This window comes from Rhinatrema bivittatum, chromosome 13 (assembly GCF_901001135.1).
Source record: "Rhinatrema bivittatum chromosome 13, aRhiBiv1.1, whole genome shotgun sequence".
Classification (NCBI taxonomy): Eukaryota; Metazoa; Chordata; class Amphibia; order Gymnophiona; family Rhinatrematidae; genus Rhinatrema; species Rhinatrema bivittatum.
In genome coordinates this window covers 14,771,305-14,795,441 of record NC_042627.1, presented here as the reverse complement: position 1 = coordinate 14,795,441, position 24,137 = coordinate 14,771,305, and the positions used below count along the sequence as shown (strand labels likewise).

Below are 24,137 nucleotides of genomic sequence, written 5' to 3'. Positions count from 1 at the left end.
ATGGATTAGCTGTGCACTGAATACATATGAATATATTTATGTTTGTTTCATGCATACATTAGTTTTGCAGCTAATTAGGCAGGTGAGAAAGGAGATATCATACAGAGACAGTGTTAATTGCGCACATAGAAGCCAGCATCTGAGGGCCTGGTTTACGAAGGCTTTTTCTCATTCTGTTAATCAGGCCCAGAATGTTAAACACAAAAAAGACAGCTAGCAGATGAAGTAACCAGAGGAGATCTGGGAGTGACGGGGAAAGTGCCTGACTGAGTCACCTGTCCCATTTTATCCTCGTCCTTGTGACAAAACTGCTACTGCAAACCGTTTTAGTAATCCAGATCGGTGCTCTGTTATGACTTTAAAGCAGTATTAATAGCAGGAAAGTGACAAGAGTGCTGTCGCTCTAACTCATGCCACCATGGACTTTTGACACGATAATGGTTTAAGAGCTCCAATCCCAGAGCGCCTGGGTTCTTGTCTTCTCAAATCCAACAATAATTCCCCCGGCAATAATTCCTGCGGCTACCCTAGGCCTGCGTCAAATGTTAGTTTTAGTGGAGCAATGCACTAACAGGCCGATGCAATATCAGCACGTAAAAAAAACGGGCATCCAAACCGGGCTTAAATGGACACGCAGTGGGTAATTTGTGCGGCCCTGGCGCTCTGCGTCGGGCGCCCAGGAGAAGTGGCTGTGTGTCTAGAAACAGCCTGCCCAGAGCTCCCGCCCCACCACCGGCAGGGCTGTTCCTGATTGGTCCCTTTCACTGACACTTGTCGGTGAAAGGGACCAATCAGCAGGAAGTGAAGGCATGAATAAATTAATATCAGGTGCCCAACACTTTAATATTAATGTATTCACGCCTTCACTCACTGCCAGTGGGCGTTCCGATTGGGCCAGACCTCGGTGATGCTGCTTTCTGTGGTTCCCCCTATGAGGACTCACAGAAAGCAGGATTTTTTTGTATTTTTGTCAGCCCTTGAGTGCTGCATGCTTTACCTGCTCCGGGCAAGTGTTAAATTAGCAGCGTTAAAATGGGCACCTTGGCCACGTGGCAATTTGTTTGCATCAAGGGTAATAGCTAATAGCCTCATCAACATGAATTTACATGTGATGAGCGCTATTAGTTACGCGCTAATCCCCTTATTGTATGAGGGGTGTCCAAAATGCGTGTAAAGCCATGCACTCAGCTGAGCGCACTATATTGCATTGTCCTTTAAGTGGCTCAAGAGGGATTGCTCCCAGACCTGCCTGTTTTGGTTTATTTCCTCTACAAGGTATTGTAGGATCTTCAGTCTTGCTTCTTGATTCAAAAAAAACAAAACAAAACAAAAAAAAAAAGCAAAGCCTCCATATCAGAGAATATATTCAGTTTGGGAGTGAAAGACATAAGCCTGACTCTCAAAGTAGGATTATTGTGTGGCCCAGGCCAGACCTGATAGGCTCAGCCACTTTTGGGTTTTGCACCGTTGCATCCATGGAGCAAAATTAGGAGCAGACCAACCAGCCAGGGTTGATCTGACACCAGCATCGTCAGGAATTAAGCACAGTTTTCTCATTAGAATGAAGTGATCAATGTGGGTAACACCCACCCCCCTGGATGATTAGTACATGCACCGAATTATAGCATGAATACTTTTTCCCACACCAATAGGGTGTGGCGCCGAAGGCAGGGTTGGGGAGAGCACTGGAGCGCGTATACTTTCTGGCATATACTTTGCCAGGGCTGGTGGAAACACTAGGCAGGCCAGACGAATACCTAGAGTGCCAGAGGTCTGGGGGCGTGGCATGGCCTCTCCTTCCTGCGCCCCGCCCATGGCCAGGAAAAGGAAGTTTTATGGTGTGGACCCACAGCAGTGTTGGCCCTGCCACGTGACACTCAGGAGCAGAAGCAGCATGGTGTGGGCTGAAAGAAGCAAGAGGCAGAGAAGCATTGGCTCCTGTGGCCCCCAAAAAAGAGGAAGGGTCCCCCTCGGCCTCAGGTGCTGAAGGAGGAGGCTGCTGCTTGTGCTTTGAGGAGGGCGTGGGGGGAGTGAGTTATAAAGAACGTGTGTGTGTGTGAGAGTAAGAGAGAGCATATGTGTGTGTGATTAACCGTGTGTGTGTGTGTGTGTGTGTGTGTGTGTGTGTGTGTGTGTGAGAGAGAGAGAGAGAGTAAGTGATGAGAAGATTGGAGAACAACAAACTCCCAATTTGCTCCCTGCTAATCCATGACATTCTCAGCAACTGGAAAATAAACTTTCCCTGGTTTGAAGAGCAGAGAATTTTTTAAAATATGTATTAGTTTTAATTATTGGGTGTTATTTGATGTGTCTGCTGTTTTGAAATATTTTATTGGTGTTTGGAACATTTTTGCATTTATTTTTAATTATTAGGTGTTCTATTTGTCAGATATTTTGAAATATTTCTTTTTAGTATGGCTTTTGTTATTTATTTTAATGAATTTATACATCACATAATCATTTTTTTTTAAAAAGTGGTTTACAGTATTATGTTTTATATATTTCTTGATTTTATTGTTTAACATTGTAGTTGTTTGATTTTATTGTCTGGCTTGTTGCAGTTTCCAGTTCACTTTTTGCCTGCATGTTTCTGTGTTTATACGCTATGGTTAATTTATTCTTTTTTTAGTAAAAGCCTGTCTGTGTTCTGCTTGTGTGACTGAGGTGAGGTATTTTCCTTCAGTAAGCAGGCTGAGTTAACCATGATCTGTGGGTGATGTCAGGTGGCACTGAATGGACTCATCTCTCCATGCTTTGAGCTGTACCGAGCATGTGCAGGAGCTCCCACTCAGGTGTTGCTTCGGAAGTATCCTCAGTCTCTTTTTATCCAAGCACAGCCCAGATGTGCATTCAGTCTCTCCAGTCTTTTTTTTTTTTCCTCAAAATCCTTTAAAATCTTTGTTTCTTTTTGTTATGTTCTTCAGTTTTCCTATTTTAGTTGCCTTGCTGCACTGCAGCACTTCTCTCTGCTCTGAAAAAACCCCCAAACGTTTTGCTGCCTCATAATGACCGGCAAGAAGGAACCTCAAGAATCTGTGCTGTGGTAATGTCCCTCACTGAATATTATCCTGGCTTTGCTCCAGACTATGCCCAGGCAAACTGTTATGCCTGTGGACTAGATGTTTAGCATTCTCAAGGGCCCGCCGCTTAGGGGAACTGCGTAAGTCTCTCAAAAGCTGCAGTCGATCTTCCTCCCGAGGTGCAGCCTTGCTTGCCTCACCAGGAAATGAGTTGAGCAGGAGCGACACAAGAACTTTTCCATGCCATGGGATTGAGCGATACTATTACCCTGCATTGAACCCGAGCTTCCATTGAAGAAAGTCTGTCAGCATTAGCACTGTTGGCGCAAGGGGCACCGATGTGCTCCTCGACGCACAGGGGGAGCCATTGGTGCTTGGTTGACAGAAGACTCCTCCAGTGTACCTGATGCATAGACGAAACATCAACCTGCCATCCCAAATGCATTGATGTACAGTGAAAAAAAACAAACAAACAACCTAGAAAGTTTGCTTGCCCATTCAAGGCAGATCACCTTGATGTGACTGCCTAGAATGACAAAAAACATCTTTGCTCTACAATCGAGCTGCATTACAGCTGTATGTAAATCACTCTGGCTGAGCTATTGTAAAGGTCATCTTACTGCCCTCCTTCAGTTATCAGATGATTTCCGATTACAGACTCCAGCTCTGATAAGTTTCATTCTATTGCTTTCCACAAAAAAAAAAAAAAGAAGAAAGCAGCTCCTGTTTAGGTGCAGAAACCTATCCTTGTCACTGACAAGTGTGTTCTACTGCCTACACTAGGTTGGACGCCATGTCAGTTGCTCAATCAGATTGCAGATCTGAAAAATTTCTTTACCTCTGTTTAAAGAGATGGAAAAGATAAAGCAGTTGCTCTGTTCCAGCATAGCTGGAATAATATCTCACCTATCAGGGTGAACACATCCTCACAACCCTTGGTACAGGAAAGTGGTTTACAATATTATTTTTATTTCTTGGTTTTCTTGTTTAATGTTGTGGTTTGTTTAACTGTATTGTCTGGCTTGTTGCAGTTTGCAGTTCATTTTGTGCCTGCATGCCTCTGTTTATACCGTACGGCCCGTTTTTCAGTATTTGGTGAAGATCTGTCCGTGTTCTGCATGATGACTGATCTGAGGTATTTTGCTGGCATGTAGGGATCTATAGCAGCTTGGTTTGCTGTTTCCCTAAAAGGAGGCGTATTGGTGTTTTAGGGTCTGGTTGCAATATCTGCAGTGTTGCTTTTTCATAGGTAGGGTCGTTATTCTTTCATTGCTGGCAGTTAGTGATGTTTCGGTATGGGAGGATTACTAAATTGTAATTTAGTTTACTCATGGCGTTATGAGGTCCAAGCCCACAACCAACACATATTACAACAAGCCTAATATCATATGGGTTCCAAGTAGCTCTCATTTTTTTTTTGTAAAGCTTTCAGGTTGGTACCACAGCAATGTTAATAAGTGTTAATTTTACCTCAGAAGACTGTACTTTGAATGTCCTTTTTCATGTAAAATCCAATTCTATGATTTTTGTATGTGTGGGTAGAGCTTGACCAGGGTGCTGCGGGCACAAGGCTGTACGTTTCGCCTAGGATGCCTAACACCCTTGCATCAGCTCTGCACTTTGCATCTCTAAGATGCAAAGTGCATGGGTTCTTTGTATCCGCAGTAAGCACACATTGACCCAAATTTTTAAAAGAAGACTCCACAGGGAGTTTCCCTATGAAAAATGAGATTGCGGGCACCTGCAGATCCTCGTCAGCAAACTCCCAGTAGGATCTGAAAAATTACCCTCCCCAAAGAAATCTCTTTTCATTGTGCATTCTGCAGCAGTAGGCTCTCATCTGTGTCTCGAGCATGGTCGGCACCTGAGAACAACTTGAATGCAGTCCGCAGTAATATCAGCACATTTAGAAAAGCCAAATGCAAGAAGCAAAATATAGCAATTTAATTACCGCTCAGTTACTATTACCACTCCGACAGTTTGAACAGTGTTATAGAAACGTGAACTGCTCCCCACTGTATGATGTACATGGAAAATGTCTTTTTAAGACAGCAGCTCTACCAGGTGAGCTAAAAGTAGAACTTCTCTGAAATGAAATGTTGTTGACTCAATTAGCCCCTTCAGTGTTGTCGGCAGTGGGTGAATTCCTTTATCATACTACCTACCTGCCTTCTGATGTTTGCTTGTGTTCAGAGTGCTCTGCCGTGGTGCATTTGTTGCTAATCATGCAATGTTATTTCAATGTGCACTAAATAAAGACAGGATGGGCCTGATTTATTATTTTTTTCCCCATAGATATAAAAAGAAACAATCTTGTAACATCAAGCTTAATGTGATTCTGGCATCTGCTAGTAGAAGTACAGTAGCTGCAATATAGCAGAGCTTGAAAGCTGTGTAGGTTTTCTTGGCTTGCTAGAGCACTAAGAAGGGTTAAGGGGAGCAGAAGGTTTCTAATAGCATTGACATGACGGGTGGCATGAACCTCTGTTTTGGATTTAAATAATCCACATAAGAACATCAGATGCGTCACGTTGGGTCAGACCAAAGGTCCATTCAGCCCAGTATCTTGTCTTTGATAGTGGCCAGTTCGGGTAACTAGTAACTGAGTACCCAGCAGAACCCATTCTTCGTTGCTCGCTACCAGAAATTAGCAATGGTTTTCCTAAGCCTACCTGGATAATAACTTGTTTATGGATTTTGCCTCTGGGAACTTGTCCAACCCTCTCTTAAACTCTGCTGTGCTAGATCCGTGGACCACATCCTCCAGCATCAAAGCCCATAGCAGTTCTTCACAATCTGCTCATGTTTGTGTCATCTGCAGATGTTCTTCCTGATGCCTTGTGGAGAGATTGCATCTTAAAGCAAGCAGCTTAAAGCTTTTTTGTGCCCTGAGGCATATGGATAACCTTTGGTATACAAGCGTCAAACATGCTTGCATTCAGGATATAGGTTTTGATTTTGTTTTATGTATGTCATTTTATTGTATTTTTGGGGGGTTATTTATGCTGTAATTCGCCTAGTATGATTATTTTGATATAGGCGGATGATAATTTTTTTTTAGCAAATAAAAGGAAAGATAATTAACTCATGAGTGCTTATTAATCTATTAACTAATTCCTGCTAAAGTTAGCAAATTGGCCAGGCCCCCAGTAATTTAGCACAGTGGTTCTCAGCCATGAGTACATATATCCTTGGGGGTATCTGGAAGCTTGTCAGGGGGGTACACAACCAGACCACCGGCCCATGAGAGGGGGAAGCCCGAACCGCGGAAAACAACCACCTGTCCCTGCCGCAAAAAAAGGGGTGACCTCAAGTGGAATATCCTGGGCTCCCCCATCGGCCGCCATGCTCCGACCTGGAGAAGTGAGAGGAGGTAGGTGCCCTTGCTGTTGCCACACAAGAGAGAGGACCCAGAAGTTGCCAGAGAAGGTAGTTAGTGCAGTTAGTGTAGCTGGGTTCAAAAAAGGTTTGGATAAGTTCTTAGAGGAGAAGTCCATTAATGGCTATTAATCAATTATACTTAGGGAATAGCCACTGCTATTAATTGCATCAGTAGCATGGGATCTTCTTAGTGTTTGGGTAATTGCCAGGTTCTTGTGGCCTGGGTTTTAGCCTCTGTTGGAAACAGGATGCTGGGCTTGATGGACCCTTGGTCTGTCCCAGCATGGCAATTTCTTATGTTCTTATGTAAGCTGCCAACATTAGCAGAGGAGGATAATAGGAAGGCGCTGGCTAGAGAACTGAAGCAGAGAAATCGGGGACCAGGAGGGACAGTGAAAATGCTGTGCTTCCTGTTCCCACGGCTGTTTCCTGACTGGAAATGAAACCTCCACAGGGCTAGGAGGAAGAAGCAGCAGCCGGGGGGGACAGGAAACCACAGCCCCTTCACCGTCCCCTGCAGGGTCTGCTGCAGTCCTGAGCCCCCTGCCTCTTCCGTGTGTATGGTGGCTGCTCCCTAGCTGCCACAGGAGAGGCGCCAAGACCAGGAAGATGGGGGAACCGAGGAGCGGGCAGGGTGGAACTGGGAGCTGGAGACAGGATGTGAGGAGAGAGAGATCAAGAAAAGGGATGTGGTTATGGGAGGAGGAGGAGGAGGAGGGGATTAAGCAAGGGAGGTTAAAAGACTAAAACTCTTATTCAAAAATTGGATTGAAACAAGAAACCACCAACTTCCCATTCATATCCATCACCATATTATCATGCTACACAACTGTATCATATAGATTCATTTTTGCTATACAACTATATTATAAGATTCAATTGGCGGCACTGTAAAGATTCTACTGTTCAGTTATCTCCCCCTTTCCAGATCCAAGTTTAATTCTCCCTGTTTTATTGTAACTTCCTCACATCCATGCTATAGTTTACGGTGTTTGAATATTGATTGCTATGTTACTCTCTGCCTTATCCACATTGTTAATTGTAAACCGGGTTGATGTGATTCTTGTCATGAAAGTCGGTATAACAAAATAATAAATAAATAAATACATAAATAAATAATAGGTAGAGAGAAGGGGAGCTGGAAGTCTGGGGAAAGAGTCATAGGGGGGAAGATTGAAGGCTGGAAGGTGTGGAGGGAAAAGGCAGAGAAGGTGAGGGAGAGCAAAATCAAGAGCTGGAGGGAGGCAACAAAGAAGAGGTGGATGGCTCAGAGGGGTGAATAGGGCAAGAAATGAGAGGAAGAGGGAGTTGGAGGAAAAGACAAAAGAAAGCGATGGGAAGAGATTAGATAAAGAAGTTTCCCTTTGGACCCATGGATGTTGCAGCTCAGCGACTCGGCCTCTCTGGGTAATCGTGCCGTTGGATGAAACGGTTGTTTCTGCTTAATTTTCTGCATTAAAGCCCCCTTTTAACCTCTCATTTACTACTTACTGAAAATGGATCATTCAGCTTAAGCTGTGCTCTCCCTGCCACTGACCTCGTGAGGCAATTATCCGCCGCCACTGCTTGATGATATCGCAGGCAGCGAGAGTGCAATCCAAAGCGAGCAGCTCCATCTGGTTGAGCAGTAACCGTGGGGGAGCAGAGCAGCCCTTCTCAGTGCTGTACAGAGCACAACCCTGCCCCCTCCCAGCCCCTCTTCCCTCTCCAAAAAAAAGGTAAAACTAGCCCAGCATTTTGTGCTTCCTACCCCCCTGATCCATCTTGTGCCTTCCTGGGGAAAGAGGGACCTGCAGCTCCAGCAATGTTGCTTAATTCCCAAACAGTGACTTCAATAGCAGGGGCCTGTTAAGTTCTCAGCATCTCGGTAAGGGATGCTCATGAGAGAGATTTGCATGCACCACCTCCAGAGCATGCAACTATCTATATCTCATGCATATTCATTGTAGGTATCTTTAAAAATCAAAATTGCTAGGGGGTACGCGGGGGGTGGAGTTGCAGACGGGATACATGGCGAGCTCTGTGCCTTTGAGTATAGGCTCATCACTGGTTTGAGATTTGCTGTCTTTGACTGACTTCTGTCCCTTAAAAAGCAAAATGTCTGTTTAAAAGTCAATCTATTAACCTCATTTTCCTCCCTAGACCCTTTCCTCCCCCCCCCCCCCCTACACACATGCCGATTTTCTGCTTTAACATTTAAACTCTCTACCAGCAGATTTTCAAACTTTTATTGTCTGTGAAAGTAAATTTAGCCGGTTCTGTGTCGGCAGCAAGTAAATGCCAGGAGCTGTCGGGAAGAAGGCACCAAGCAGTGGTTTGTTTAAGCTGCCTGCACAGGACTCTCTAAATTCATTTCTGTAGAATTTTCAATCTTATAAGCAACATAAGATAGGAAAATTGAAAGTTCGATAACACTGGGGAAAGAGAATAGTCGAATGCAGGTGGGGAATGGGGGGATGCACATTATCTTTCTGTTCAGTAAGCTTCAAACTGTACTCGGGTTAAGACCAAGCTGTAGTCACTGCAGATTATCAGGTTTCTTTCTAATCAGAGCTTACAATACATAACATATTTAGCACAAATCACACACAGAGCACTGCACTGTAACAATTACGCAAATAATGTGTCAGTTCTTATGAATGTGGTTGACTGAGCAGTCACAATATTATTGTATTATGGTCATCCCTTCCCAACTATGATTGAACATATGGTCCCCATTCGTTGTGGAGTAGATGACTAGGAAAGCCTTGCTAGACGGATGGCGTCTTGCGGGCGATGAGGCTGCCAAAATTGCAGTAGGCAGCAGCCCTGCCAAATGTGGCCTATATCATGGCCGACTGGTTCCATTAGTAATTCGTAATGGGGGGATTTTGGAGACGTTAACCTTTTTTGTTAGCAGATGTAGGAATGTGCTGGTTCATGTCGTTTCTAGCATCTGCCGCTCTTCTTTCTCTGCTGTAGCCTCCTTTTGCCTGAGGACCATGAGCCAGACCCAACAGCTGCACCCTGTACCCAGGAACGCTTCTCCTCCCAGAGAGTCTCGGCAGCACTGAGAAGAGGACCTGCCGCCGCTGGAGAACGTTAGAGACAGCTGGAAGTCACTAGGACCTCGGCCCGCTGTGAAGGCTTCTGTGAGGTAGGGCACCTCTTTCTTTCAGAACATTGTCAACCAGCAATGTGTTGCGACTTTGTTTTTTCTTAGTTTTTCCTCATTCTTGTGAGAGATGTCTCTTTGAATGACTGGCGTTGCTTCTAATGACATCTGACACACATCTCTCTCTCATGCCATGCAATCCCTCTGCTTGTGGTTTTCTTTATCTGTTTGCTCAGTGGGTGATCTGTCTCCACACAAGGTTATTTCGGTTCTTTGCTTTCTTTTTTTTTTTTTTATTACTGGGATGTGAAACGCAGTCTTGTTTTTAAGTGCCAATTGTGAAACCTTCCAATACAAAAAAAAAAAAAAAAAGGAATAAGCGGGCTAGGATCACCGTGACGTTATCACCTTTAATAGGCAGAGAGAAAGGAAAAAGCAATGATGAGAAACCAGGTGCAGATACAGCAGAAGAAAAACAAATCTGGACATAGCAGGTGACGAGTAAGGAGCGGGGAAAGTCAGAGAAAACTAAAGACCAGAGGGGAGAGACGGTGCGGTCCCACTGGAACCGAAGCCACCAAAGCCCACCAAGCTGAGCCAGTGCTGCCACTCACGTTGCTCAGGCCTGGGAAAAGTCATTGCCACTTCCCTGTGACAGATGAGCAGGGAGGAGAGGGGGGGGGGGGGGCTGCGGTCTGCGGGGTGGGGAAGAGGGAGGGTTAGGCTGCAGCCTCGCTTTGCTCCATCCTTCCCCTCTGGTCTCGGCCCACTCCGGTCTCTCTCTCTTCTCTTGACCTCATTCTGTTATTTCACTTTGGGTCCCAGCTAATTCCATTTTTTTCCCCTCTAATCTTGGTTCCTACTGTGATCCCTTCAGGTTTGGCTTTGCACTGATCTTTCCTCCCCTCTAGCCCTGACTTTGCTCTCTTGCTTTCTGCTTTCAGCCCTGCCCTGGTTTCGGGCCTCCGTCTCGCCTCGCTCCTGGTCTCTTTCCTCCCTTTTGGTTCCGACCCTGATCTGGCAGGGCCGGTCTCTGTACCAGGAAGGTTGCTCTTACTGCTACACAGTTCTTTTTGTTTCATTTCTGTTTTTGAAACTGTTGGTTGTGTGTATATATATTATAAATGGTTCTTTGTATCCTGCCTAGAGTTGTCAATAGGCGGGTAATAAATATTTGATGTAAAAATAAGAAAATCAAGTTTCTTTCCTCCTTCAGACCAGGACCCTCTCTGCTTCCTTTGGATCCTGGCTCCCACTGTCACCTCCTATCCCCTCTCATAATCTGTTCTCTTCTCCCTCTAGTCTCATCCCTCCTCTGATATCTCATTTTCTGGTACTGGGCCCACCTTTGCCTCAGTCTCCTCCTGGATTAGTTGCTGGCCTTGCTCTCCCTAGATCCTACTCTCTCTCTTTTTCACTTTAATATTAATTCACATTTTGGTTTCTCCCCCTTCTGGTCTATCCCCACTTCAGTCTAAAGCAGGTATGCAACACTTAGCTTATATGTATGCATTGGTACTAGTGGGTGTGTTTATGCATATATGTATGCAGAGCTGAGGCTGCATGTACACATGTATGTGACTGAGGTTGTGTGTGTGTTCAGGGCTGAGACTGAATGAATGCATTAAACTGCACCTATGTATATACACACATGCTTGTGTGTGTGTAATGTGTTCATTTTTTAGTGTATTTTTGCTCTCTGTTTCTGTCTGTACAGCTGATAATCCATGTATGTGTGGGAATGTGAATCTGAAGGTCAAGCTTCCTGGGTGGTTTGTGTTGCTGAGGATGTGTGTGAGTGCGTGATGCATGGGAGGCTATGTGGGTGACCGAGACTTTGTGTGTGTCTGTGTGTGTACAAGAGTCTGAGCTGAGTTCTCCTTGTTTATTCACATATATCATATATATAAATGGTTGCACTGACTATATGTGTGTGTGTGTGTGTGTGTGTGTGTATATGTGCATGTGTGTGTGGCTTAAGCTGTGGATGTGGGTGTGCTTGAATGTCTCTGAATTTGCATGGAGGTGTAACTGAGTCAGTGTGTTTGTATATGCTTTGGTGCATGGCTGAAGTTCTATGTCTGTGCTTGCATGTGAACGAGATTGCATATGTGTACATTTCTGTGTATCCATACAGCATATGAGAGGCAGAGACTGTATACACACACGTATGCCTAAGGCTGTGGTCATAGGTATCCATGTGTATGACCCTAGCTTCTCTGTATTTGTGTGTGACACATGAAGAACTGAGGAGGAAGCAAAACTGCCTGGGGCCGATATGTCTCAGGATGTAGAAGCAAGAGGAGGGAAAAGATGTTGGAGTTTAGTGGAAGGCCATCCTGGGAACAGGTAGTAGAAAAGAGAGGAACTGATGTTAAATTATATTAGCAACTGAACAGATAAGTTCTCAGGTAAGAACCTAATATGCCTCACGTCCTGGTCTGAGTGATGTGCACAAGGTACTAGCTAGCTCTGTGACGGTACTTCTTTACCAAATTACCATGTATTGAGTTATATCGTCTCTTCTCAAATTAAAAGATCCTGGAGGACTTCACCCAGGTTGTTGGCAGGACAGTAAGGAAGATGCAGGTTTTTTGAAACAGGCTGTCAGGGTAAGGTAGCACAGCCTAAACTCTCGAAACTGAAGATTGAGGCTCCTCCTTAGTGGGCATTCATCGGTGTCACAGGACCACCGCACGGTTTGGCACGTGGCACAGTCTCATCGCAAGAAAGATCTACTGTTGAAATAACGGGGGAGCAGTCTGGCGCAGAACCGGAACAACACGGGCAGAGCTGAATGAGAAACAAGCACTGGGAGAGTTGAGGTTCCTGACCTGCAAGCCAGAATTGAACTGTGCCGGCAGAGTTGGCTGCAGGAATCCAGTGCTGCAGCCGAAGGTCGAGACTGAAGTGCATCAGTAGACGTGGGGAACACGTTTTTCTTTTTTCCCTTTTCATTTCATTTAGCTGAAACAAAATAAACATAAACTGAAAGCAAAAGAAACAGAAAAACTAAAAAAAAAAAAATGGTTCCAACCAAACCTCTCCCCCCACACCTCCGCCAGCTCTGCCATAGCAAAAAAACCCAAAAAATAATAATAATAATCCTAGGCCTTTCCCATTCACTCAGGGGTCCCCAAACTTGGTCCTCAACCCAGTGAATTCTCAGGATTTCCACAACAAATAGGCATGAGATCTATTTGCATGCACTACCACTATTGTATGTAAATAGATCTCCTGCATATTCATTGTGGAAATCCTGAAAACCCAACTGGGTTGCATCCCTCTAGGATAGAGTGTGGGGACCTCTGCTGTAGGTAGTAGCTCCCCTCATGCCCTGCCAGGTTCCAACTTCAAAAAGACTGGTGCCATTTTGTTTTATGACTGTATGCTGGATGGCTATAAAACAAAATGGCGCTAGCCTCAGAGCCAGCTGGTGTCATTTTGCAAATCGGGACCCGGTGGGGCAGAAGTGACTGTGGATCATTTCTGCCCCATTTGGACTTCTATGACCCCACAGATGCGGTAAGGTCCTGCCTACAAGGAGGGGAGTGTAATGTTTGGCCAGTTGTGGGACGGCCTCACGACTGGCTGCACTTGCCCCTAAATGCCTCCAATGTTGCAGACATGGCTGAGACACCGCCATATTGCTCCTTTCCTGGGCTTATCTAGGTGCGTAAGTGCACGCCACCACTTAAAGACCCAGCACCAGGAAATGCTACTGCCGGTGCCCAGTGATGGAATTTAAACCCCAGCTACGCTACTAGTAATTTCCTCAGCTCCAGGTCCTCTTGCAGTCTTGCAGTGCTGCTTGTTGCTTTCCTTGATGTCTCCTTGTTGCCTTGCCTCTTCATTGCCTTTTCTGCCTTGTTGTCGCTCTGCCTTGCCTCGCCTTGCCTGCCCTGCTGTGTCTTGGTCCCTTCGTCTTCTAGCCTGGTCTTGTCCATCTCTGCCTGACTTCTGGTTTGCCCTTGGCTTGGACCTCGACTACTCTTCTGGATCTGTGCTTGCCCTGACCTTCCCCTGGACCTCGACACTGCCTGATCTCTGCCTGCCCCAACCTTGGCCTGGACCTCGAAGCTGCCTGATCTCCATCTGCCCTGACCTCTGCTTGGACCTCCATGCCACTTGCTCGCTGCCCACCCTGACCCCGGCCTGATACTCGACTTTGTTTGACCGCTTCTCACAGGAACCTCTTAGAACCCAAGGGCTCAACCTGAGGGAATCGGGGCTGTTATAGGTGAAGCCCTAGACCCTGTGGACCAGATCTTAAAATCTACGCGCGGGCGTAGATTTGTTCGCGCAACCTGGCGCGAACAAATCTATGCCCGATTTTATAACATGTGCCGTGGAGCCTATGCAAAATAGGCTCGGCGCATGCAGGGGCAGATTTTCTCGGGTTACGCGCGTAGCCTTTGAAAATCTACCCCTGTCTTTGTAAGAGCAAATCCACCTGCTGTTGGTGTAGGCCTAGTAGCCAGGCTGCGTCAAGCATGCCACACCCCAAGGGCTCACATCCGTGACAGGGAAAAGGCCCAGGAGGGGGGTAATGATTAAAAAGTATGGAGCTCTTAATTGTGTTTTGCTGACTTTCTGAAATGAAAGAACAAAAAATATTTCAGTGGCGTCTCTATTTGTTTCATTTTCAAACCAAACGAATCATGAGTAGTTTTGGCAGACTTTCCATTTCATGTGAAAATGAATACGCGCTCTTACGGCTGGATTTAAAAATGCCGCCGCACGTAAAAAACATGGAGATGTGCGCGTGGCTGGGCCGCGTGTGCGCCACAAGGATTTTTAAAAGGGCCCCGGCCGCTTGCATATCTCCATGTATGTGCCAAAGACCGCCGCGAAACAAAAGGAGCCGGCCGGGGACAGCGCCATTTTGCGCCTTCCCGGTGAAGCGTGTGCTGGTCGGTGCCCACAGCTTACTTCTGCTCGGAGGAGCAAGTAAGTTGTGAAACAAAAAAACAGGTTAGTTAGGGTGGAGAGGGAAAAAGCGAGGAAGGTTAGTTAGGTGGATAGGGAACTGGGCAAAGGCACGATCGCTTCGCCGTGTGTGTTTTAAAAAATTCTCTCCCCCCCCCCCGCGCGCCCTTGTGCGCACCGATACTAAATTGGGCACGCGGGTATCGGATTTTTAACAGGCATGTGACGATACAGGCACGGTATAAAATCGGCATGCCTCTTTAAAAATTTACCCCATAGTGTCTAGGCAGCTCTTTAAAAATTACTACTAGACAGCCAAACTACAGTCCAATAATAACTTGTAAATTTCAGCCAAAAACGAATTGCCAGAGAGCCACAGCCGTATGGCACAAGCTCAGTTCTCGATCCTGACTTCTGACCCTTGGTCCAGCCAGGGCATAGGGTTCCGAGAAGGCAGTGTTGGCGGTCACTTCAGAAGCACACCCTGGCCCATCGCGCAGCAACGATTCGTACAGTCTGGTCCTCAAGGGCGCACCAGCTCTGGCAGGGAAGCCTAATCTGTATCCCCCAGCCGGAAGACTATCATTGCGATGTCTGGGCTAGGCAGGAGATGGTTAAAAATAAGGGGGGAAAACCCCTGATGGTTGCTTGTGAATAGCGCTATAGTCCCAGCAAGCACCGGCTTTGACTGAACTGAATAAACAGGAGTAGAAGGACACTGGCGGACCAAAAAAAAAAAAAAAAAGGGATTTATGGGAGAACTAACATGTGATAGCTAAGTACCCATGGGGCCGTATCCAGCTGTCAAGCACAGCTGTGACTGGCCCTGCTTGCCAGTGAGCGCGTCAGCCTCCGATTTGTGCTGATAGAGGAGGGCTGGAGGGAGCTGACGCACCTCTCTGGAAGCTAGGAGTAGCCATGGCTCGTAGCTGCCATGTGTTTACTTACAAATCTGTTTCAAGCTGAAATTCCAAGTTATTATTGGGCAACACCTAGCTCAGCTGTCAAAAAAACAAACAAACCAAAAAACCAGTGACATGAATCGCCCCTTCAAAATCAAATCTGTATTGGCTGGCCATGACTGGGCGAGCAATTCTCTGTAACCCGAAGGCCATGCCTCAGCAAAAGAGCTTACACTGGGTGCTGACTGGGTTAAAACATATTCACATGATTTATTTTTTTTAATATTTACCATCAGCCGGCTCTTGGTGGTGAGTGGCGGGGGTCTCGTGGCTTTTTTTTTTTTTTTCTTTCTCTCTCCCCTTTTCACAAACGAATTCCTCCGCTCATTAAATTCTAATGACAACGGGCTGGGACCGCACTGAATTGAATTGTTGTGGCTGGTTCAGCTCCACTGATGTGTCTCTGTCATAATTTCCTATAATTTATTTTAATAATGCCCTGGAGAGTTTGCAGAATAAATAAGCCCTTCCCGAAGTGACTGCCTTCCACGCCTTGGGGCTTTTCATGAACTCTCCCTGTTGGAGTTGAAATTGCAAAACGCGAGGCTGCGGAAATTGTGGAGGAGAGCCGGGAGGGGAGGGGGGGGGGGGGGGGGGGGAAGAGGGTGGCAGCTCATCCATCCTGTTACAAAAAAAAGACACATTGTGGATCTTCCTCTTCCTTAGCGTTCCCCTACCCTTAATGCATGCAGGGCTCCAGCAGGTCCTCCCGGAGAAAACCCACTCATTCTCTTTGCAGGTTCTGTTACTTTGCATTGGTACCAAAAAAAATCGGGTAGAGGCAAAATCAGAAGGAATATAGGGTTGGGACAAGAAGAGAAGTCTGAAGAGGCCGAGCACCTGAAAACAGTTTTTATTTAGGGAACATACGCTAAAAAAAAAAGTGGGTGGGTGGCAATTTCCAAACGGCCCACGCGGTTGCAGACTGAGCGGCGGTTTTAACAGGCCCGTTTTAAGCACGTTTTCAAAGAGAAACCACTCGCCTTTGTTTTTCTTTTAAAATTAGCAAATGCTAAAAATGCTAAAAAATCCCAATGTACTTTGCCCCTGCTGTTTTACACAGAAAAAGACCAAATGGTCCATCCAGCCTGCCCAGCAAGTTTGCTGTGGTAATAACTGCCGCTCCGTGCAGGTTACCCCCAAGCCTTCTATGTTAACGAAGCAACATTTTTTCCTGGGCGAGGAGCCATCTTGAAACTTCAGGCAATGCTGCTTGAGGAGCTTTGCTTTTCAGCTCGGCCTGTGCTTTTCCCCTGTAAAAGTTGGGGCCTGAGTTGTTTGTTCTCTGAATCCAATTTTTTTCCCCTTCATGCTGTCAAAGCGGAGAGCAGTTGCATCAGAAGCATCAAAGCTTACTGGTTAAGGATAGTAATCCCCATGATTAAATATATATATTTTAATTCTTTCTTTATATATTTTCCAATAAATTCCCATGTATATTTTTTACGGTAGTAACCGCCACTGAGCAGGTTACCCCCATGTAACCTTTTTCTTTAGTTCCATCCCTCAGCCTTTAAGGATCCACGGTGTTTATCCCATGCCCCTTTGAATTCTTTCTGTTTTTGTCTTCACCACCTCTTCCGGAAGGGCATTCCAGGCATCCACCACCCTTTTCATGAAGAAATATTTCCTGACATTGGTTCTGCCTCATTCTCTGTGGAATTTCATTTCATGACCCCCGAGTTCTGTTTCCTTTCCAATGGGAAAGGGTCGAAATAAGTGCATCATTCAAACCTTTCAGGTATCTGAAGGTCTGTGTCACATCTCCCCTGCATCTTCTCTAATCAGATCCTTTAGCCTGACCTCATAAGTCTTCCGATACAAATCCCACACCATTTTGGTCGTCCTTCTCTGGACCGCCTCCAGCCTGTCTCTGTCCCTTTTGAGATACGGACTCCAGGTGAGGCCTCACCAAGGACCTGTACAAGGGCATCTCCCAGGGGCGGTTCTATAATGAGGCAGGGTGAGGCGAGACGGCAAACTTTGGAAACTGCAAAAACTGCCCCCCCCCCCCCCCAAAATGCCTGTAGTGGCCACCTCACCCTGCCGGAAGCAGAAACATTTCCAGTAAATCTGGAAAAAAATTCAGAGACTTTTTTTTGTGATGGGAAGGCTGAAACTCAGCATTCAGTGTGCGCGTCTATGTGGGGCGGGAACTGTGTGCAAAATCCAATGAGAGAGGAGATCTGTTCGAAAACGGCCAATGGAGGAGGATGGACGCGGCGGGGGAGGCGGTCCTTACTAGCATAGTGAGCTGCGCGGTTAGGGAAAGGAGTGGCGGTTGCTGGAGGCAGTGCAGGGGGGCGAGGCGGAAAGTACCGGTGCCAGCCTCGCATGTGCTGCGGGCAGAGGAGCCCGTCCTTCGGTGGAAGGGGGGGGGGGGGTGCAAGGGAGCGAGCTCAGCCCGCGAGCTGCTATGGAGCTGGTAGAGGTGAGAGCACTTGGAAGTGAGGATCTGCAATTCTCGGGGAGTTGGCAGGGGCCTAGAGACCTACCCCTTCTGCCCGCACCGATTCCCTCTCCATCTACCTTTTCCCACCCTGGGGAAGAGAAATGTGGCCCCTGCTGGAGAGGGTGAAGCTGTGTTCCCTGGGGGGAGGGGTGTACGTGTGTGGGGATTTGAACTCTCCTTGGAGATGAGGAGAGTGTATGCGTGCCCCGGTTGGCGGGGTTGGAACTCTGTCCCCGGCATAAGGGAAGTGTTTGTGTGTAAGGGAAAAAGGGAAAAAGGGAGTGTAGGTGTGTGTGTATATCTAGGGGGGTTTGATCCCTTTATCCTAGACAAGGGGTGTTTGTGTCACCGGGAACGGGTGGGAGAGAGAGATCATTTTATCCAGGGTAAAGGGAATGTGTATGTGAGTGTCACGGAGCAGGGGTTGGAGCCGTTTATCGGGGATAAGAGGAGAGTATGTGATGGGAGTGGGGTGGTAGGAGGTCATTATCAGAGATAAGGGATGTTTGTGTATGTATGTGTCATGGGGGGAAGGGGAGTGTGTGTGAATCTCTATGTGTGTGTCCAGGGGGGAGTCGGAACCCTTTATTTGGGATAAGGGAAGTGTGAATGAGTGTGTGCTCTGGAGGGGAGGGGTGTTGGAGCCCTTTACCCAGATAAGGGGTGTTTGTGCTGGGGGAAGGAGTTTAAGCAGGATCAGGGGAAAATGTGTGTGTTCTGGGGGTTGGAAACCTTTATCTCTGATAAGGGGAGTGGGGTGTGTGTGTGTCCCCTGGGGGTATAGAACCCTTTATCCTTGATAAGGAAATGTGTGTGTGCTAGGGCAAGTAGGGTGGAGGTTAGAACCCTTTACCCAGGGGCAGTTCTATAATGAGGTGAGGGGTCCACCAGCGGCTCTCTTCTTTCTTTTTTGGTCTGCCCCTGCCCCCACCCCCTCCATCTGTGAGCACCAGACCTGGGCAGGAGGAAGACAAAAAGCTTTGGCAGAAGAAAAAGCTTTGGCAGAAGAAAATAAGAGGCCCCCGTCTGTCTGCTGAGCTCATCCCTCTCACCACAACAGAAAGGGGAGACTGAGCCTGATGGACAGCATGTGTGGGGTGTGATTGTGATAAAGCACGGGTTGCATGAGAGAAAGCATCTGTGTGTATGTGTGTGTATGTATGAGAGCATGTGCCTGTGTGAACATGTGTGAGAGCATCAATGTGTATGGGTGAAAGCAAGTATATGTATATCTATGAGAGAGCATCTGTGTGTGTGTGTGAGAGAAAGCATCTATATGCTTGTGCCTGAGAAAATGTGTGTGTATGAGAGGACATGTGTTGTGTATGTGTGTTTGTGAAAGAGCAAGTGTGAGAACATCTGTGTGTGTGTGAGAGCAGTTGTGAGAGCATGTGTGTGGATAAGAGCATGTGAATATATAAGAGAGCATCTATGTGTATGTGAGCACATGTATGAGCATGAAAGAACCTGTGTGAGAGAGAGGAAGGAGAAAGTTCCCTCGCTCTCCCCTATTCCCTGCACGGAAATGACAGGGTGACTGGAAATAAAAAAATTCCCAGGTATGAAAAGCAGGAATTTTTTTATTCTTACTAGTTTTAATTATTGGGTGCTGTTTAATGTGTTTGCTAGTTTGAAATATTTTATTGGTGTTCCAGATGTAATTACTGGATGTTCTATTCATCAGTTGTTTTGAAACATTTATTCTTTTTATTAATATAGTTTTACTATTATTATGATTGTTTTATATTGTTTTATTTTTTGTTTGATGTTTATGAGGAATGGTATGTCTATTTTTCCATTGTTGCAATATATATAGTCTGGCTTGTGCTTTCAAGTTCAGTTTTTGTCTACATGTTTGTTTATGCTTTACAATCTCTTTATTCCGTATTGGGAAGAGGGTCTGTCTGTGTTCTGCACGTGTGTATTTGTTTGGTAAATTCATTGCAGATTTATTGTGGGTTTCTGTGCTGCTTCACCTATTGTTTGGAATCTGCCTTTGGAATCTTTTTTTAACATTTAATTTGTTGGTGTTCTGTACTTTTAGATATTTCGTTGATTGTTTTGCATTTTGCCGATTTTTATTATGTGTGTTTATTGTTATCCACTAAGATTTTTGGATTAGCGGACTACAAAGTTTCTAAGTAAATAAACAGACAAATAAATGTGTGACTGAGGTGTGAGGTATCCTGCTGGTGTGACGTTTGTGTAGGGATCTATAATAGCCTGGCTTGTTCTGTTTTCCTAATAGGAAAAGTATTGGTGTTTAGGACCTGCTGTAATATTTGCAGTGTTTCCTTTTCATAGATAAGGTTTTTACTTTTTGAATTAATGCTGGTTTTTTTGTTTTTTATCATGGAAGGCCTATTATATTGTAACTGTAATTCAGTTTACTCATGGCTTTCTGAGAACAAAGCCCACACCCAACATGCATTACAATAGCCTAATATCGTATGCATTCCTAGCGTGTGTTTGTTTGCATTTTTGCAGGGTTTTCTGGTTGGCACATGGCAATGCATGTAAAATAATATTTATGTTGTTGTGATATCTTTACCTCAGAAAACTGTATTTTGAATGTCCTTTTTCATGTAAAATTAGTTGTTATAAATGCAGAATATGTATTTGTGAGTGGTGAGGGCAGGGGGGTGTGGACACAAGGCTGTACAGGGCCTACCCACAATAGGTTCCTGCCCTCTTACTCCAACATCTCATCCAAACCCTTGTATAAAGACATTTAGCATTGTATATCTTTCTGTTACATTGTTGCACTATCATATTGTTATTGTTGCATTGTTGCTATGTTCCTTTTTGCAATTGTTCTGCCTTTGCCTCCAGCAGCCTGTTCTGCTTGCCTTTTCGGTTCCTTTCTTTCTGCACCTTGGTTCCTTTCATCCCATCCCCGTAACCTGTTATTTGTGAACCTCCAACCTATAGTTCTAATGTAAACCGATATGATGTCTCTACTAATATCGGTATTAAAAAAAAAAAAAAAAAAAAAGCTTTAAATAAATAAATAGTCTGCCTTATGACCTTGCAATGGCTTGGAGGGAGTGCGCCACACACACAGATCACCACCATTCACCCATCTCTCACTTCTCCAGGAGGAAAATGCTGGGTGGGGAAGGTGGGGAGGGCAGGTCTTAGGGTTCCCGGGAATATGGCAGGTTTGTCAGCTTCTCTGCCACTCTTCTGGGAACTCTGACCCCTTCTGCAACATTTCAAATCACTAAAAGGGCCAGACTGCATAGAGACTCCCCTCTTGATGATATGACCTGTGCGGGGGTGAGGTGGGGGTTGCCATCTCATCCCTTGCCTCAGGCAGCAGATTCTCTTGAGGGCCCCCCCCCCCCCCCCCCCCGGCGTCACCACCTCCTTTTTCTTACTGGCTATTCCTCTCTCTTCGCGTTTTTTAAGTCAGGCCATTTCACCCAGGCAAATGTCTTTTAGAAAATTTCCCTGTCAGTGGCAATCATTAATGCCCATCGTTATTATTTATTGCCCAGCATATGCTGTAGTCATCTCCGGGTGCAGTGAAAGGCTACTACATTCAAGACCACCTACCAGTCCTAAACGGAGCTATTTAACGGCTGGGTTTGGGAGGGGGATGCAATTTTGATCCCGTTCCGACGAGCTCGGTGAATAGAATCCTTGGTCGCAGGTTCAAATCCCCAAATCGTTCAGACGATAAAATGGGTTGCTGTGAAGTGAGGCAGTGCGTGTGCAACCTCGTGCCATAAGGAAGGGTGTTTTTAATCCATTAAAGCACTTACAAGGTACATGTTAGGTTCCCCTGAGACAGCATTGCCTTCACAGCGCTGAGGGCAGTGGAATCTACACAAAAAAAAAATGCTTGTAGTATTCCTGCAATCGAATGCTGTTATTACTGTAATTTCAAGGTTATTGCAATTGAACGCTGCAGCTGATGCATTGTGAACACAGTGCCGATACTGTTTTTTAATCAGATGTATTTCCATTGTCTTTGTTCATGATATAGAATTCATTTAATGTACAGTATAAGCTGGTGAGTGATTGAAAAGAGTTGCTGGCCTGGGAGATTCAGGCATTGGAAAGAATAACTGCCTAATGTATGAATAAGTATATCTGATATGTAGCTATCTGAACCTTTTTTGATGGAGCAATGAAACCAGTCCTCAAGTATGACCAAGGCCATCTAAAGCTACAGCTAGGACAAGGCAGTGAAGGGGCTCTGACCAAGCCAGTCAGTAGGTGAGCCCCAGAAAATACCATGTAGTGAGATATAAATATATATATATATATATATATATATATATATATATATATATTTATATATATATATACATATTTATATGTCACCAGTGTGTCCCTTTCTAAATGCATCAGAATCTTCACAGGCCCTCTGAATGTGTGAGGTCAGAGAGGGTAAAAGTGGATTGTGCATCGGGATACTCCCTAATGGGAGGCATTTTGCAAGGCTTGTGAATTTAACAAAACCCATGTTCTATTTCCTCCATTTTTTTTTTGTCCTGAGAGGGTGGCTGGGTTCCCAGGCCCTAGAGGGCTTGGGAGATTTTATTAGGATTCAAGAAGGATCTTGAGTGTAAAAAAAAAACCAAAAAACCCCAAAAGGTGATCTCAAGCACGAAAAGAGATAATCTTATACTCCTCGCATGCCATGGGAGATTACCTACTTTCTGGATCTCTGGTTGGCATCAGCTTAATTACTGCCGAAGAGAGAAATCTACTTGTAGAGCTGTTGAAAGAATTTGTCAAGAGAGACTCCTCTTATGTTGTAACAGGAGTTCAGGGTTTTCCTGTCCCGTTTCGATGAAATACAGCAGAGACACTTGTGTCCAACAGAAAGGTTTGCGTTGCTGTGTTCGATTAAAGCTAAGTATTTGTTTATTTTGGAATATTTCAAAAATGTCTGCTTTCGTTCTTTTGACTTCTTAGCATCTGTCCTACAAATGTTTCTTTAAAACACTCCTGAGGAAGCGATTTACATCGCGAAACACCGGCCGTTGTCGGGTGCGGGAGCAATTCTTCATGATTTGGGGTACAGATGGTACTTTATTTTCAAGCGTGATGCAGATGGAATTTAAATTCAAACATTGACGTTTAGCAAGAGTTAAAAGATTATATACAACATCACGCCGCAAATGACGAGTAGTCCGGACGGCAAGTGGGTTCACTGCCGTCGTCTGTCTTGCTGATGCAGCATCATCCTTAAGAATAATTTCTAAAAATATTAAAAAATTCTGATCACAACAGCATAAGGAATATAAAGACTATATACTTGTTCTTTTTGTTACATATTCAAAGTAGATACACCATCTGGTTGGTTAAAGTCAATCATCAGTTCAAATAAACATTTTACTCTATTTTTCTCCAAAATTCATTTGTTTAGGATCAGGAAAAATGTTCCCTGGGTTTTCTAGTTGCTTTGGCGTCTGAGTACTTAGAATATGGCATTCAGTAAAAGAATGAAAAGCCTTTGTAGGACTTTTGAAAAGGTGTTTTATGTGAAACATTTTTATAAGCTGGTGCTGTGTTGCAGCATAAGTGCTGTGTCCTGGATGATTATCACGAAGCAATGATTGCTCACAGCAGAACAGAGCCCTCCACGGATGGGCGGGTATGTTATTCTTCTTACCCTCTCTCCCTCCTCCATCTACACCTACTGACACTAAAACTGTGCAGCCTGAACGAACGGGGCAGATTCTGTATCTCTTTATACTAACAAAGAACGTTTCAAATGGTTTCCATCTCCTTTGAATCCTGTCATCTTTCTCCAAATATTCTAATTAGTTAATCCTACCTGGTATGAAACTCAGTAATTAGCACTCCAATTTAACCTGTAATTGCAGCCTTGGGATCCCTGGCTGCTGAGGTGCAGTTAGAAATGACCAGCTCCTACTGCAGCATCTCCCTCTCTGGGGAGAGGGAAGCTGAGGCCTGCATGGAATAATCCTGCAAAAGCTGCTTCACTGATTACACTTCCTTTCTTTTGGGAGACTCCAAGAAAGTCGCCAGAGTAGTGACAAGTGCTGGCTGAGAAGCTGGCAGGGGCCAGGATCTCCCACAGGACGGTCCCAGGATAAAGGAAAGGCAGCAGGCAGAGGAGGGGCAGGGCAGGTAGGGATCAAGGCACAGGAATGGAGCCTCGGGGGCTGACACAGGAGGCAGAGGAGGGCGGGGCAGGTAGGGATAGAAGCACAGGAATGGAGCCTCGGGGGCTGACACAGGAGGGGCAGGGCAGGTAGGGATAGAAGCACAGGAATGGAGCCTCGGGGGCTGACACAGGAGGCAGAGGAGGGGCGGGG

The 24,137-nt window shown here is 45.5% G+C and overlaps 1 protein-coding gene across 5 annotated transcripts in view; it reads left to right on the top strand.

Moving 5' to 3' along the window:
- Positions 1 to 24,137, top strand: part of LINGO1 (leucine rich repeat and Ig domain containing 1) — a 1,111,620-nt gene that overhangs the window by 80,076 nt on the left and 1,007,407 nt on the right. For all 5 annotated transcript variants that reach the window (XR_003852431.1, XR_003852432.1, XM_029575323.1 and 2 more), the window contains one exon: positions 9,363 to 9,537. The gene's annotated coding sequence lies outside the window, so the exon portion shown is untranslated. The remainder of the gene's footprint in view (positions 1 to 9,362; positions 9,538 to 24,137) is intronic.